General features: G+C 39.0%; 1 long non-coding RNA gene across 1 annotated transcript; it reads left to right on the top strand.

Annotated features, from left to right (window-relative positions):
• Positions 1-13236: 13236 nt before the first annotated feature.
• LOC123834588 (uncharacterized) lies at positions 13237-16920 on the top strand. Its single transcript, XR_006788467.3, has 3 exons — positions 13237-13286; positions 14519-14718; positions 16677-16920. It is a non-coding gene; the product is annotated as an uncharacterized LOC123834588 (long non-coding RNA).
• Positions 16921-17249: the final 329 nt, after the last annotated feature.

Here is a 17249-nt window from a genome sequence, read left to right as displayed (position 1 = left end):
TGGCTCAGATGGTTAAGCGTCTGCCTTCGGCTCGGGTCATGATCCCAGGGTCCTGGGATAGAGTTCCGCATCGGGTTCCTGGCTCAGTGGGGAGTCTGCTTCTCCCTCTCACTCTGCCTGCAGCTCCCCCTGCTTGTGCTCTCTCCCTCTGTATCTCTGTGTCTCAAATGAATAAATAAAATCTTAAAAAAAAAAAAAAGGCAACCACTTTTTTAAAAAGTTTAAAAAATAAAAAGAAATCTATCTATCTATAGAAAGATATATATAGATATATAGATATCTCCAGAGATAACATCCCCCATGTGATTACTGTGTAATTACTATATAACTACATGTGTGATAAACTACTCAGTAAATATCCATTCCCTTTCTTTCCTTAGTTCACGTATGCTCATTTTTAATTTTCAGTTCTTTTCTGTTCCTGTTTTGACCATTGTTCAGATGTATCCTCAGTTTTACTTTGTCCCAATTGTGAGTCCAAATTCAATGAAGTCTTTCATGTCCAGCTTTCAACAAATGTTAAGAAGAACCAAAAAACATAAAAGACAAAAGAAACAATGGCCATAAGAAGGATACAGATCACAGGGTTTGGTATGTTTATCATCATGTAAAATAATCATATACAGAGAGTGGTGAGACTTTATATTTTCATGGTGGATGAATCCTCATAAATTTTTATTATTGCAAATAAATGAAAATTACATTATAACTACATACTCTATTATCTGAAGAACTTCTAAAAAGAATTCACTCAAGAATAGAAACATGAATATAGGGCGTCTGGGTGGCTCAGTTGGTTAAGCATCTGTCTTTGACTCAATTCATGATCCCAGGGTCCTGGGATCGAGTCCCACATCGGGCTCCTTGCTCAACGGGGAGCCTGCTTCTCCCTCTCCCTCTGCCGCTCCCCCTGCTTGTGCTCTCTCTCTCTCTGTCAAATAAATAAATAAAATCTTAAAAAAAAAAGAAAAGAAACACAAATATAACCAGCCTTCTTCTACCTTGAGTTACTTCTCAGCAAAACCACAAAGCAGCATAAGTGATACTTTAAAAAAAAAAAAATGTGGAAGGAAATGGCTTCTGTTTGTTCCTGGAATAGAATTTGAATTAAACTTAAAAAGGAACTTAAAAAGGAAGCTTGCTTCCTCTTGGTAATCAAACTGTATTAAAACAAATCAGAAGGAACAAAATCAGTTAAATAATTTTAGTTGACAAGGAACTTAACTGTGGATGGCCGGTCATGTAATTAATTTGGTTTATGCTACAATGATGCTGTTTCTTCTCAAGTGGGTCAAAGTGGGATAAAGATTTTAGTTACACTCAAGGGCTATATATCTCATTAATTCAAACTCCCCTAGATGCTACAAGATTGATACTGTGAATGGGTTTCACATTCCACAGGGGTAAATCATTTATCAACTATAATATGGAACGCGAAACCATCAAATACCATTTGGGGCATACTGACCTCATTTCAAAAGCTGCCTTATGAATAATCACATGCAATGGATTTTTCTAGACTCTTTGAAGTACTTCAATCACCCCAAAGTTTCCCCCTCATATAAAATAATGACTAGATTTTTCTGCCTATGTAACACTTTGCCTACATAGAAAAGGTGAAGTCTTGGTGAATGATTCAGATTGCCAAAGGTTTGAAACATTCACATGCCTGAACATCATAAGTGAAACTCATCCTAACCATGAAAAGTGAATTACTACCATTCTTTATCTTTCAGCCTCATCCAAAGCAAAACAGAAACTTTGATAAACTTGTGATTTTTTTGCTGAGAAAGGATCATTCTTTCTTCTAAGTGTTGCTTAACCTGCAATTAACCTGTGTAATATGAGTCTAGAAATGCTGGTATCGATATAGCCCCCACATGGAGAGAGCCAGCCCTCATGAGATTGAGGTCAACGTAGGGTTGGAAGTGGAGAAAGACAGGGACAGAGAGAGGCCTGACTACAATTTTTAAGCACTTGGTTTTAGTTATGCCCAAATCCAGTCTGATTCCTACATTTTCCAGTTATATAGTCAATACAGTCTCAGTTTTGATTAAGCCAGTTTGAATTGGACTTCTGACTGACTTGAAAGGTCTTAACTACTCTAAAAGTTAGTCTATGGAAATGAGGTTTTACATGAAACAGACCCTAAATTAGGGACTTGTGCAAGACAACATGTATCACAGGGCAGTGAAAACTCTCCTATCCTGGCTGAGAAGGAATGATCCCTGATAGGTGATAGCAAAAACAACTAGCTAAGCTGTTGCCATCTTTTTTTAAGTAGACTTTATTTTTTTAAAGAAGTTTTAGATTCACAGCAAAACTGAGCAGAAAGTAGACAGTTCTTATATATCTCCTGCCCACACACATGCACGAACTCCCCCACTATCAATATCTTACCCCAGGGTCATTCACTTATTAACGTTGATAAACCTATATTGGCACTTCCTTATTACCCAAAGTCCATGTTTTACCTTAGAGTTTATTCTGTCACATAGCAACAGAGTCTATGGATTTTGGCAAATGGATAATGACTGTATTCACTATTCTAGTATCATGGAGAATAGTTTCACTGCCCTAAAAATCCTCTGTGCTCCACCTCTTCACCCCTCCCTCCTTCCAGCACCTGGTAACCTCTTTTTACTGTCTCTACTGTTTTGCCTTTTCCAGAAAAATCATATAATTGGAATCATACAATAAGTATGATTGGCTTTTCCAACTGGCTTCCTTTACTTAGTACTATGCGTTTAAGTTTCCTATGTCTTTTCATGGCTTGATAGCTCATTTCTTTTTAATACTTGAATAATAAATACTCCATTGTGTGGACATACCATTTTATTATCCATCCATTCACCTACTGGAGGTCATCTTGATTACTTCAAAGTCTTCGCAATTATGGATAAAACTGCTACAAACATCAGTGTGCAGGATTTTGTGTGGACATAAGTTTTTAATTCATTTGGGTGGATACTAAGGAGTGTGACTGCTGGATTGTATGGTAAAGTGTGTTTAGTTTTGTAAGGAACTGCCAAGCTGTCTTCCAAAGTGGCCGTACCATTTTGTAGTTCTACCAGCAATGAATGAGAGTTCCTGTTCTTCACATCCTCACCAGCATTCGGTGTTCTCAGTGTTTTGGATTTTGGTAGTGGTATTGTTATTTTAATTGGTAATTCCCTAAAGACATGTGATGTTGACCATCTTCTCATACACTTATTGCTCTCTGAACATCTCCTTTGGTGAGGGGTCAGGTCAGGTCTTTGCCCACTTTCTAACAGGTTGTTTGTTTTCTTGTGTTGATTTAAGAGTTCTTTGTAAACTTTGGATAACAACTCCTTATCAGATAGACCTTTTGCAAATATTTTCCCTCTTTTTTTTTTTTTAAATAAAATCAGAGTAGGGCGCCTGGGTGGCTCAGTTGGTTAAGCGACTGCCTTCGGCTCAGGTCATGATCCTGGAGTCCCGGGATCGAGTCCCGCATCGGGCTCCCTGCGCAGCAGGGGGTCTGCTTCTCCCTCTCCCGCTCCCCCCTCTTGTGCTCTTTCTCTCTCTCACTCTCTCTCTCAAATAAATAAATAAAATCTTTAAATAAATAAATAAATAAATAAATAAATAAATAAATAAATAAATAAATAAAATCAGAGTATATGCTTGTACCAAGCCTTGATTTTGGGAGGTTTGGTGGAAAGATATCAGGAAATTAGGGTATGTTGACTACTTCCTAAAAAACTTCTGTAAAGTTATGCGGGTGACAAGTTTCTATCAAATGTGGCCTGCCTGAGAGACAGGGAGGAAAGAAAATACAGTTTTTCTAAGAAAGATACAGTTTTCCTGTAGCCATAAATCCAATATGGTTGAACGGCTGATGGACTTGAGTTTTGCAGAGTTAAAAAGCCGGAATTTCTGCACAAAGCTAAAGTTAGAGGAAGCAGTAAGAGGGAATGTGGTTAGATATAAGACTGAGAAGTCGTCAGCCCCAAACACATGCTTTGGGGTTCTTTTTATTGGCAAGGATGACAATTTCCTCCATTGTAAAAACCACTCTATGACATGTAATTTGGGGCAAGGGGAAGGTGAATTGTTCTATAGTTCTTCTGGCTATAGTTTTTCACAGTCAAAAGGCCTGCTGTCAGGTTGAATGCTGAAAACTTACAGAATGGATGAAGCATTCGAACCTCTTGCTATGTGAGGCACCCGGCTGGCTCAGTTGGTTAAGCGTCCGTCTCTTGGTTTTGGCTCAGGTCATGATCTCAGGGATGTGAGATTGAGCCCCTCGTCAGGAGCCACGCTCAGTGGGGAGTCTGCTTGAGATTCTCTCTCTCCCTCTCCCTCTGCCCCCCCTCTGCTCTAGCGTGTGCTTGTGTGCATGCTCTCTCTTAAACAACAACAAAAAAGAACCTGTTGCTATGTGACAGAATCCCTCAGATTTAGTTCTTGATTCAAGAACCATAACTAGCCAAGATCTGTGGAGTTGAATAAATATAAGTAGACGGAAGCTAATAGACTTTAAAGGAAATAGGCTGTCAGAGAAACCCCAAATCTGTTACCCAAGAAGCCAAAACCCTGAAAAAATACAGCTCCTGGTGAACCCCCAGGCCTCAAAGCCCACACCAACTGGAAATAGACTAATGTAGGACATTCCCCAGACACTGAATTCTCCCCAGTACTGATTCCAGCCAAGCTAGATGCTTACAGCTAGTCTACACATCAGTGAGCCAGGGCCTGCGTTCTGCCAGTTATTAAATAATTTGAACAGCACGTCTAATTGAGAGGGAGACACTGATCTAAATTGTGCTTTGAATGTTATTTTTTGTTCATGGACGATTGTCTTGCCTAATATACTTGAGATGGTTTCTAGCGTAGTTATCAATCTAAACTTTAACCAACTAATAGAATAGTATGGATTTTTACCTAATGTATAAAACCAGAGTAAAGACATTTAAAAAAAGAGTACCATGTGGTGCTGGGAAAGGCTTAAGCAAGCCATTCATTCTAATTTTCTGTCCGTGTAAAAGGAGAAGCTTAAGATCCTTTCAGCTCTAAATGCTTATAATTCTTCCACTTGGGGTAAAGCAAAAGTGAAAGAGCTAAGTAAAAGGAAACTTAACACTACTCTTAAACATGGCTAATTCTAGGAAATCAGGTATCTACTAAAAATTTGGCAAGGAAGCTTGCAATGAATAAACACATACACTGGTACTCACACAGTTAAGAAAGCATCTCATAAAAGCACCTTGTTTTATTGAAACCCAGGGATGGCATTAGTGAATCCAGCATGAGATGGTATCATCAGCATTTTGTTGTTGTTGTTTTTTGTGTTGTTTTGTTTTGTTTTCCCTTCTGGGATCTGAACCTTTAGTACAATAATCCCTCTCAGATTAAACTTAGAATATTTAAGGGAAATTTTGCCGGCTAATCTAGGCATGCTCAGACTTATATCCTTTTACATTTTTACCCCCATCTAAACACATTCCGGAAGTCTGAAAAGTGTCAGCACACACCTAGCCCTTTTCTTTCTTTTCTTTTCCCGAGTCTATCTTCAGAAACAGGAAAATTCGAGAGAGTGAGGATGAGAAGAGGAGAGTAAAGAAAGGAAGAAAGAGAAAAACAGAAAAAGGATATAGGTCTCAGCAAAAGAAAAATATCTCTTGAATGTGTTTACTGTAAGATAAAACAATTGCAAAGATATAGTTAGGTCATTTCCTAAAGTAAAAAACAGAAAAACATATTCTACATTTCTTCTTTACAAATTAAATATATATGCTTATTTTCCCCAGTGTACTTTTTTTTTAAAGATTTTATTTATTTATTTGAGAGAAAGAGGGAGAGAACATGAGCAGGGGGAGCAGCAGAGGGAGAGGGAGAAGCAGACTGCCCGCTGAACAGGGAATCCCACCCCCAGCAGGACTCGATCCTGGAGTCCTAGGAAAAAGACCTGAGCTGAAGGCAGACTTAACCGACTGAGCCACCCAGGTGCCCCTCCCACCAGTGTACTTTTATTTCTTTGAAATAATAATCGTTCTCCAGAAAGAACCTCAGGGTTTAAGGACATCAGCTTTTATTTATTTTTTTATTATTTAATCCTCTTTATTTTTTAAATTTTATTTTATTATGTTATGTTAGTCACCATACATTACATCATTAGTTTTTGCTGTAGTGTTCCATGATTCATTGTTTCCGTATAACACCCAGTGCTCCATTCAATATGTGCCCTCTTTAATACCCATCACCAGGCTAACCCATCCCCCCACCCCCTCCCCTCTAGAACCCTCAGTTTGTTTCTCAGAGTCCATAGTCTCTCATGGTTTGTCTCCCCCTCTGATTCCCGCCCCCCTTTATTTTTCCCTTCCTACTATCTTCTTTTTTTTTTAAACACATAATGTATTATTTGTTTCAGAGGTACAGGTCTGTGATTCAACAGTCTTACACAATTCACAGCACTCACCATAGCACATACCCTCCCCAATATCTATCACCCAGCCACCCCATCCCTCCTACCCGCCACCACTCCAGCAACTCTCAGTTTGTTTCCTGAGATTAAGAATTCCTCATATCAGTGAGGTCGTATGATACATGTCTTTCTCTGATTGACTTATTTCGCTTAGCATAGTACCCTTTAGTTCTATCCACATTGTTGCAAATGGCAAGATTTCTTTTTTTTTTTGATGGCTGCATAATATTCCATTGTATATATATACCACAACTTCTTTATCCATTCATCTGTTGATGGACATCTGTGCTCTTTCCATAGTTTAGTTGTTGTGGACATTGCTGCTATAAACATTGGGGTGCATGTACCCCTTTGGATCACAACATTTGTATCTTTGGGGTAAATACCCAGTAGTGCAATTGCTGGGTCATAGGGTAGCTCTATTTTCAACTTTTTGAGGAACCTCCATTGTGTTTTCCAGAGTGGCTGCACGAGCTTGCATTCCCACCAATAGTGTAGGAGGGTTCCCCTTTCTCCACATCCTCGCCAACATCTGTCATTTCCTGACTTGTTAATTTTAGCCATTCTGACGGGTGTGAGGTGGTATCTCATTGAGGTTTTGATTTGGATTTCCCTGATGCTGAGTGATGTTGAGCACTTTTTCATATGTCTGTTGGCCATTTGGATGTCTTCTTTGGAAAAATGTCTGTTCATGTCTTCTGCCCATTTCTTGATTGGATTATATGTTCTTTGGGTGTTGAGTTTGATAAGTTCTTTATAGATTTTGGATACTAGCCCTTTATCTGATATGTCATTTGCAAATATGTTCTCCCATTCTGTCAGTTGTCTTTGGTTTTGTTGACTGTATCCTTTGCTGTGCAAAAGCTTTTTATCTTGATGAAGTCCCCAAAAAAGTTCATTTTTGCCCTTGCTTCCCTTGCCTTTGGCGATGTTTCTAGGAAGAGTTGTTGTGGCTGAGGTCAAAGAGGTTGCTGCTTGTGTTCTTCTCAAGGATTTTGATGGATTCCTGTCTCACATTTAGGTCTTTCAACCATTTTGAGTCTATTTTTGTGTGTGGTGTACGGAAATGGTCCAGTTTCATTCTTCTGCATGTGGCTGTCCAATTATCCCAACACCATTTGTTGAAGAGACTGTCTTTTTTCCATTGGACATTCTTTCCTGCTTTGTCGAAGATTAGTTGACCATAGAGTTGAGGGTTCATTTCTGGGCTCTCTATTCTGTTCCATTGATCTATGTGTCTGTTTTTGTGCCAGTACCATACTGTCTTGATGATGACAGCTTTGTAATAGAGCTTGAAGTCTGGAATTGTGATGCCACCAGCTTTGCTTTTCTTTTTCAACATTCCTCTGGCTATTGGGGGTCTTTGCTGGTTCCATACAAGTTTTAGGATTATTTGTTCCATTTCTTTGAAAAAAGTGGATGGTATTTTGATAAGGATTGCATTAAATGTGTAGATTGCTCTAGATAGCATTGATATTTTCACAATATTTGTTCTTCCAATCCATGAGCATGGAACATTTTTCCATTTCTTTGTGTCTTCCTCAATTTCTTTCATGAGTATGCTATAGTTTTCTGAGTACAGATTCTTTGCCTCTTTGGTTAGATTTATTCCTATGTATCTTATGGTTTTGGGTGCAATTGTAAATGGGATCGACTCCTTAATTTCTCTTTCTTCTGTCTCATTGTTGGTGTATGAAAATGCAACTGATTTCTGTGCGTTGATTGTATATCCTGCCACTTGACTGAATTTCTGTATGAGTTCTAGCAGTTTTGGGGTGGAGTTGTTTGGGTTTTCCCCATAAAGTATCATATCATCTGCAAAGAGTGAGAGTTTGACTTCTTCTTTGCCGATTCAGATGCCTTTTATTTCCTTTTGTTGTCTGATTGCTGTGGCTAGGACTTCCAGTAGTATGTTGAATAGCAGTGGTGATAGTGGACATCCCTGCCATGTTCCTGACCTTAGGGGAAAAGTTTTCAGTTTTCCCCATTGAGAATGATATTCACTGTGGGTTTTCCATAGATGGCTTTTATGATATTGAGGTATGTACCCTCTATCCCTACACTCTGAAGAGTTTTAATCAAGAAAAGATGCTGTACTTTTTCAAATGCTTTTCTGCATCTATTGAGAGGATCATATGGTTCTTGTTCTTTCTTTTATTAATGTATTGTATCGCATTGATTGATTTACAGATGTTGAATCAACCTCGCAGCCCAGGAATAAATCCCACGTGGTCGTGGTGAATAATCCTTTTAATGTACTGTTGGATCCTATTGGCTAGTATTTTGGTGAGAATTTTTGCATCGATGTTCATCAAAGATATTGGTCTGTAATTCTCCTTTTTGATGGGGTCTTTGTCTGGTATGGGAATCAAGGTAATGCTGACCTCATAAAATAAGTTTGAAAGTTTTCTTTCCATTTCTATTTTTTGGAACAGTTCCAGAAGAATAGGTATTAACTCTTCTTTAAATGTTTGGTAGTATTCCCCTGGGAAGCCATCTGGCCCTGGGCTCTTGTTTGTTGGGAGATTTTTGATTACTGCTTCAATTTCCTTAGTGGTTATGGGTCTGATAAGGTTTTCTATTTCTTTCTAGTTCAGTTTTGGTAGTTTATACATCTTTAGGAATGCATCCATTTCTTCCAGATTATCTAATTTGCTGGCATATAGTTGCTCATAATATGTTCTTATAATTGTTTCTATTTCTTTGGTGTTGGTTGTGATCTCGCCCCTCTTTCATTCATGATTCTATTCCTTTGGGTCATTTCTCTTTTCTTTGTGATAAGTCTGGCCAAGGGTTTATCCATCTTACTAATTCTTTCAAAGAACCAGCTCCTAGTTTCTTTGATCTGTTCTACTGTTCTTTTGGTTTCTATTTCATTGCTTTCTGCTCTGATCTTTATTATGTCTCTTCTCCTGCTGGGTTTAGGCTTTATTTGCTGTTCTTTCTCCAGCTCCTTTAGATGTAGGGTTAGGTTGTGTATTTGAGACCTTTCTTGTTTCTTGAGAAAGGCTTGTATTGCAATATACTTTCCTCTTAGGACCGCCTTTGCTGCATCCCAAAGATTTTGAACAGTTGTGTTTTCATTTTCATTTGTTTCCATGAATTTTTTAAATTCTTCTTTAATTTCCTGGTTGACCCATTCATTCTTTAGTAGGATGCTCTTTTGCCTCCATTATTTGAGTTCTTTCTGACTTTCCTCTTGTGATTGAGTTCTAGTTTTAAAGCATTGTGGTCCAAAAATATGCAGGGAATGATCCCAATCTTTTGGTACTGGTTGAGACCTGATTTGTGACCTAGGATGTGATCTATTTTGGAGAATGTTCCATGGCACTAGAGAAGAATGTGTATTCTGTTGCTTTGGGATGGAATGTTCTGAATATATCTGTGAAGTTCATTTGGTCCAGTGTGTCATTTAAAGCCTTTATTTCCTTGTTGATCTTTTGCTTAGATGATCTGTCCATTTCAGTGAGGGGGGTGTTAAAGTCCCCTACTATTATTATATTGTTGTTGATGTGTTTCTTTGGTTTTATTATTAATTGGCTTATATAATTGGCTGCTCCCATGTTAGGGGCATTGGTATTTACAATTGTTAGATCTTCTTGTTGGATAGATCCTTTAAGTAGGATATAGTGTCCTTCCTCATCTCTTATTATAGTCTTTGGTTTAAAATCTAATTTGCCTGATATAAGGATTGCCACCTCAGCTTTCTTTTGATGTCCATTAGCATGGTAAATCATTTTCCACTCCCTCACTTTCAATCTGGGGCTGTCGTTGGGTCTAAAATGAGTCTCTTGCAGACAGCATATCGATGGGTCTTGTTTTTTAATCCAATCTGATAGCCTGTGTCTTTTGATTGGGGCATTTAGCCCATTTACATTCAGGGTAACTATTGAAAGATAAGAATTTAGTGCCATTGTATTGCCTGTAAGGTGACTGTTACTGTATATTGTCTCTGTTCCTTTCTGGTCTATGTTACTTTTAGGCTCTTCTTTGCTTAGAGGACCCCTTTCAATATTTCTTGTAGGGCAGATTTGGTGTTTGCAAATTCTTTTAGTTTTTGTTTGTCCTGGAAGCTTTTTATCTCTCCTTCTATTTTTAATGACAGCCTAGCTGGATATAGTATTCTTGGCTGCATATTTTTCTTGTTTAGTGCTCTGAATATATCATGCCAATCCTTTCTGGCCTGCCGGGTCTCTGTGGATAGGTCCGCTGCCAGTCTAAGGTTTCTACTATTGTAGGTTACAGATTTCTTCTCCCGAGCTGCTTTCAGGATTTTCTCTTTGTCTCTGAGACTTGTAAATTTTACTATTAGATGTCAGGGTGTTGACCTATTTTTATTGATTTTGATGGGGGGGGCTTCTCTGTGCCTCCTGGATTTTGATGCCAGTTTCCTTCCCCAAATTAGGGAAGTTTTCTGCTATAATTTGCTCCAATATACCTTCTGCCAATATACCTTCTGCCCCTCTCTCTTTTTCTTCTTCTTCTGGGATCCCAATTATTCTAATATTGTTTCATCTTATGGTATCACTTACCTCTCGAATTCTCCCTTTTTGATCCAGTAGTTGTTTATCTCTCTTTTTCTCAGCTTCTTTATTCTCCATCATTTGGTCTTCTATTCACTAATTCTCTCTTCTGACTCATTTATCCTAGCAGTTAGCGCCTCCATTTTTTATTGCACCTATTAATAGCCTTTTTGATTTTGACTTGGTTAGATTTTAGTTCTTTTATTTCTCCAGAAAGGAATTCTCTAATATTTTCCATGCTTTTTTCAAGCCCAGCTAGTATCTTTATAATTGTCATTCTGAACTCTAGTTCCGACATCTTACTAATGTCCATTCTGATTAGGTCCCTGGCAGTCGGTACTGCCTCTTGTTCTTTTTTTGAGGTGAGTTTTCCCGTCTTGTCATTTTGAAGGACATCAGCTTTTGGATAGAGCCAAATCCTTGTTAGTGAGACTCCTTCCACCCCTGATGCACACACACAAAATAAGGTAAGGTGAATCCTAACAGGACAGGCAAAGGGTTGAATTAAAAGAAGACAACTTTCCCCCTGTTTGTTGGAGTAGGATGAGGGAAGAGTTAGTCAATGCTTTTCCTGGTTCCAGCTGTCACTGTTCTTCCTCTCCTCCTAAGGGAGCAGAGCTTTCAGACTCACGGACCTGATGCCATAAGAGATCTAACTAGCTAGCTTTACACTGAGCAGCAGCAGCTACCTGGGGCCTGACAGAAGTTCTGAGGATTGAATCCTGTAATACAAAAGGAAAAAAATAATGTCAGGTCTGTCCACTAAGTATCCCAATAGATTTTCTTTTTTTTTTTTAATTTCTTTTTTTTTTTTAAAGATTTTATTTATTTATTTGACAGAGAGAGACACAGAGAGAGAGGGAACACAAGCAGGGGGAGTGGGAGAGGGAGAAGCAGGCTTCCCCGCAGAGCAGGGAGCCCGATGCGGGACTCGATCCCAGGACCCTGGGATCATGACCTGAGCCGAAGGCAGACGCCCAACCAACTGAGCCACCCAGGCGCCCTTTTTGTTTGTTTGTTTTTTAAGTGATCTCTCCATCCAGCATGGAACCTGAACTCATGACCCCAAGATCTAGAGTTGCATGCTCTACTGACTGAGCCAGCCAGGCACCACCACCCCTGCCCCCCCAACCCAGTAGATTTTCTTAAACCTTGGGCCTCCACGGCCTCTCCTGGTGAACTTTCCTTAAAGTCTTTTGTCTTTCTTAGTTGGGGTGCCAAATAGATGGGCAGAGGTGTAGAGGCCAGAGAGATGTTCTATTTTCTTTCCTTCCCAGCAACACTGGGCCTCCCAGGGACATGGTGCTGAGGCATAATGTGCGTGTGTGTTGTTGTGTGCTATGATAGGAAGATTCTGGAGCTCAGAGAAAACTTTCTCCACATACCCCTGGGAATATCATTATCATGCTGGCTTTGTTCTAAACACAACAAAGACCAAGGAAGGATTTCTTATTTCTCCTTAAAATTAAGAAGGCTCCAGAACTTTAAGGCGGTCAAGTCCCGTGTGTATGGAGGTTTTGCTACAAGTCAAAGTCTAACAAGCAGGCGTTCCTATTCACTGGGCCAAATTCACTGAGTGACCTCTGAGGGACCTTGGCTTCAGTTTCTCCCTCCTTCCAGCCCTTCCTCATTCCTGCCTCTCCCCTCTCCAAGGTCAATGCAGACAGGAAAGTCACAGCTGTAATTACATTTTGGGTTCTCTGGCGGTAAGGAATGAACCTGAATAGCTAGCTTCAAAGATACACACACACATACACAATATATATTCATGTATATAAAATTAATGTATACTAGCTTGCATGCCTGTATCCTTAAAGTCGCAGAAATGTCTTTTCCAACTTGCTGTTCTCTTCGATGAGAACAGGATCCTCCCTTCACGCTTGATTCCTCAAGTAAAAAAGAAGGGTGTGCCAATCCAGGGGTACACAAATGCATTTAAACCCAACGGAGCTGGTTCAGTCAACTAGAAACTGCTCCCTTAAGTGACCAACTCAGTGCTTAACTAATCAACTAAAACTGGCAAGAAATTAATCTGGAATTTCCCAAGTACTGGGTGGGGTGTTTTAGATAAGTTTTGAATTGAATCCAAAGTAATATAAGAGTGCATGTTCATATCTAACTAAGAAACTGAACAAAAGCTTTATTAATCTAAAAAAAAATTAGGAAATCCTAATAAACACAATAAGGAAAAGGAATAATAATAATAGGTTTTTAAGAACTGTGTTTGGATGTAGATGAGCTCAGAATGCGTATTTGAAGTAGTTTATTTTTATTTCAAGTTGTGGCTTCCCTTCATAGGCTGTGTGAGATCAAAGGTTTGCTTTTTTAAAAATTTTATTTATTTATTTGGGGTGGGGGAGTGAGCACAGGGGAGGGGGAGTGGGGGAGAGGGGGACGGGGTAGGGGGGTGGAGGAGCAGGGGGACAAGCAGACTCCCTGTAGAACTTGGAGCTTAGCAGGACCCTGAGATCATGACCTGGGCTGAAATCAGAAGTCAGATGCTCAGCCGACTGATCTACCCAGATGCCCCCAGACCAAAAGTTTTTGTGCTTTTTCCCCACCCTATTGTTGGGTCCAAAATTCGACCCTGTCACTATTTGTGTAATTACAAATTATGTGCATTGATAAGTCCAATCAATTTCAAGCCTTATTAGAATAAATCTTAAAAATTTAAAGAGGCTAGAGTTCTATGAGAAATGAGTATACAAGTCCTGGATGTGTTGCTCCTGTGGTCTTGACCTTCCCCTGGCATGGACAATGAGCAGTTAATTCAAGAACAGAAAGTAAAACAATGTCATTTGAAAGAAAACAAAACTCAGGGACTGCGAATTTTCACAGGATCTGTGTTGGGAAACCGCCCCCTGTTGGTTTCCCTGAAGAGTGCACTAGATAGGACAGAGACACATGAGGGCTCTTTTTGCTGGTTTTCTCAGCAAAAAGCCAGCCTTCTTCAACCTCCAAAGTGAGGAGAATTGTGATCTTAGAGCTTCCCTCTTGCTACTGTGGGCAGCCGTCTCAGGAAGGAGATGCCAAAGTTGTTCGCCTGGAAAATGTCACAATACCAGGACCATGTATTCGGTGGAGATGTTATATAGACATTAACTTTGTCCATAAATGTCTCTTCTAACTTCCCTCACCCTCCTTTCATGCCAGGAGATGGAGTGAGAAAGGGAAGGGAGCATGAGCTGCAGTCTAAGGGAGTTAGTTCCAGTCAGAGCATTGCTGTTGTCAAGCTGTGGGTCCTTGGACAAGTCATTCAGCTTTCTGAGCCTGAGATTCCAGCTTGCCCACATCTCCATCACCTCCAAGTGGTAATAAAGACCAAATGAGGCATGGGGGTGCTTTGTTTATGCAAACATGAAGTATTGCTGTTAGTACCTGCTTAAGAAGAGTAAGAATGCATGGAAACATCATTTTCTCATTCAAAGGACTGAGGATTGGAGAGTAAAAAGAATCACCCTAGGTTTCCGTCTGTTTCCACTTTTGAGGTCCTGGGAGGCATTCTGATCTAAAAAGAATGCAAATACTGTCACTGTGGTTTTTGCAGGTTACGCATCAGCTCTATGCTTCTATTACATTATCAGCAAAATGAGGAATGGTGTGGATGCAAGAAATGCATTACATCTCTAAAGTTCTTCACAGAGACTAGAGTTGCAAGAAGCACTCATTATTTAAGCATAAGTGGTATCAGCGAAGAGCTGAAGTGAATTAATCCTCTTATTATTATAATAAGGAGCAAATTTCAAGGTAAGTAATGAAAATAATTATCATAAAGGTAACAGAATTTTTACAATTTGTTGCAATTTCTAGTCCAAAGAATGTTGGGGAGCTGATTTGATGTGGAGAGGATATATATTTTCTTGGACACTATTGTAGAATGGCACAATGCAACATCCTTTAGCTCATGTTACCCTGGGCAACACCATCAAAGGAGGATCATTTTTCATGAATAAGTAAATAAGTAAGTTTTTAAAAAAATCAATCTTCTAGAGGGATTTGTAAAATTCTTTGATATTTAAGCCTGTACCTTGTGGAAACTTTTATTGTGTTATCATCTTTACCCATTTCCTCTTCTTTAGTTGAATTTACCTGATTCTTTGTGTATTTTTACTTCTTTGGTTTTTACTTAGTCTCTTGACACACGATTATACATGATACTGGAGCAGTTCTCCAACATCGTTTTCATTAATTTCATGAAATTCTACATCTTTTTTTTTAAGATTTTAATTATTTATTTGAGAGAGAGACAGAGAGTGAAAGAGAGCACAGGTGGGGAGGAGAGGGAGAAACAGGCTTCCCGCGGAGCAGGGAGCCTGATACGGGACTCGATCCCAGAACCTTGAGATCATGACCTGAGCCAAAGGCAGACACCCAGGCACCCCGAAATTCTACATCGTTTGCAAGAATTGCAACTTCACTTTGCCACCTAATTCCTTTGTGTTGTCAGATGTTTATAATACTCTACCATCAGTAAGAGACAGACCAAAAAATTTTGACTGGTTGATCAGGAATATTCATTCAAGCCAAGCTGGGAAAGTTGTGTGAAAGGGGAACAATATTGTAAGTATTCAGTTCATCAAAGAATACTTTCATGTAATGACAAACTTCCTTCCTGTAAAACTGTGTCTTAAAGGAATTTGGGTAATGAAAACCCAGATTGTGCCTGATAATGCTTCTTCCAATAGAGAATTCTTTTCTGTGTTTGTTGATTGAGCCATAATGGATTTAGGCTAACCCATATTTACTGTCATATAAAGGAATAGCATTTGTTTGTCAGTTCCCAGTCTGAGTTTAGGAATGCTAATTTTGGAAAATAATTTTACATTTTATTAAAAACTGTCGATAGCTTAATGTCAAACAAAACTAAAAAGTGATAACTTACTGTGCTTATTGTTTCTACAGTAAAGACTATACTTTTTCTCATATAAAATGCTGGTAATTCAATCAAAAGCACAACTAACAGAATGAAAGATTGGGAGAAGATATTCATAATACATATATTCAACAAAGGACTTATATCCAGGTTTAAAACTTAATTTTAAAAAATGAGCAAGTGTTAAAAAAAAAAAAGAGCAAGTGTTTAATAGGCATTTCACTAAAGAGTGTATCCAAATAACTAAGAGACAGGACACCTGGGTGGCTCAGTCAGTTAAATGTCTGCCTTCAGCTCAGGTCATGATCCCAGGATCCCTGGATCGAACCCCGCATCAGGCTCCCTGCTCCATGGGGAGTCTGCTTCTCCCTCTGCCTGCAGCTCCCCCTGCTTACAGGTGTTGGTGTAGATGTGGAGCAACTGGAACTCTCATAAATTGCTGATAAGAGTATAAATTGTATAGGGGCGCATGGGTGGCTCAGTTGGCTGGGCATCTGCCTTCGGCTGGGGTTTTGATCCCAGGGTCCTGGGATCGAGCCCCGAATTGGGCTCCTTGCTCAGCGGGGAGCCTGCTTCTCCTTCTCCCTCTGCTGCTCCCCCTGCTTATGCTCACTCACTCTCTCTCTCAAATGAGCAAATAAAATCTTAAAAAAAAAAAGAGTATAAATTGTATAACCTCTTTAGAGTACAGCTTGACAGTATCTACTGAAGCTGAGCACATGTATACTCTATGACCCAGCAATTGTACTTTTGAGTATATGCCCAACAGAAATAAGTGCTCTGTTCACCAACAAGACAAGTACAAGAATGTTTATACCTTCTTTATTAATAGCCTCAAACTGGAAAGAACTCAATACAGTAGAATGGATAAATAAATCATTGTCACTTCTATTGGAATACTACATAGAAATGAAAATGAACTACTGAGATATGTACCAATGTGGTAAGTCATAATGTATGATTTATACAAAGTTCAAAAACAGATGAAACCAATCAATGGTGATAGAGATGAAGACAATAGTCATCCTGGGTAGGGGCCAGTATTGAGAGGGAGATTACACAAGTGAACCTTCTGGGGTATTGGAAATGTTTTATATTTTTATATGGGTGGTGGTGTACATGGGTATATGTAAAAATTAAATGAGTTATACATGTATACATATATATTATACATATATAATTTATATATTACTATACCTGTAATATTTAACTATATATAATACAGGAAAAAGGCTAGCATTGAGTGAAAATTCTGTTGCTAAGGAACCTGTACCTTTAAATGCAAACATTTTCAAATCTTAACAATGTAGCATATTTCACTAGGGACGGAAAAACCTAAAAATATTATCTTTTTATAAAAAAAGACTGGATGGGGCACCTGGATGGCTCAGTTGGTTAAGCCTTT

The sequence above is a fragment of the Mirounga angustirostris genome, unplaced genomic scaffold, assembly GCF_029215605.1.
Source record: "Mirounga angustirostris isolate CCGP_5_RB_7025 unplaced genomic scaffold, mMirAng1.0.hap1 SCAF_1, whole genome shotgun sequence".
Taxonomy (NCBI): Eukaryota; Metazoa; Chordata; class Mammalia; order Carnivora; family Phocidae; genus Mirounga; species Mirounga angustirostris.
Note: the sequence above shows the minus strand (reverse complement) of the source record. Positions and strands in the feature narration are given on the sequence as shown.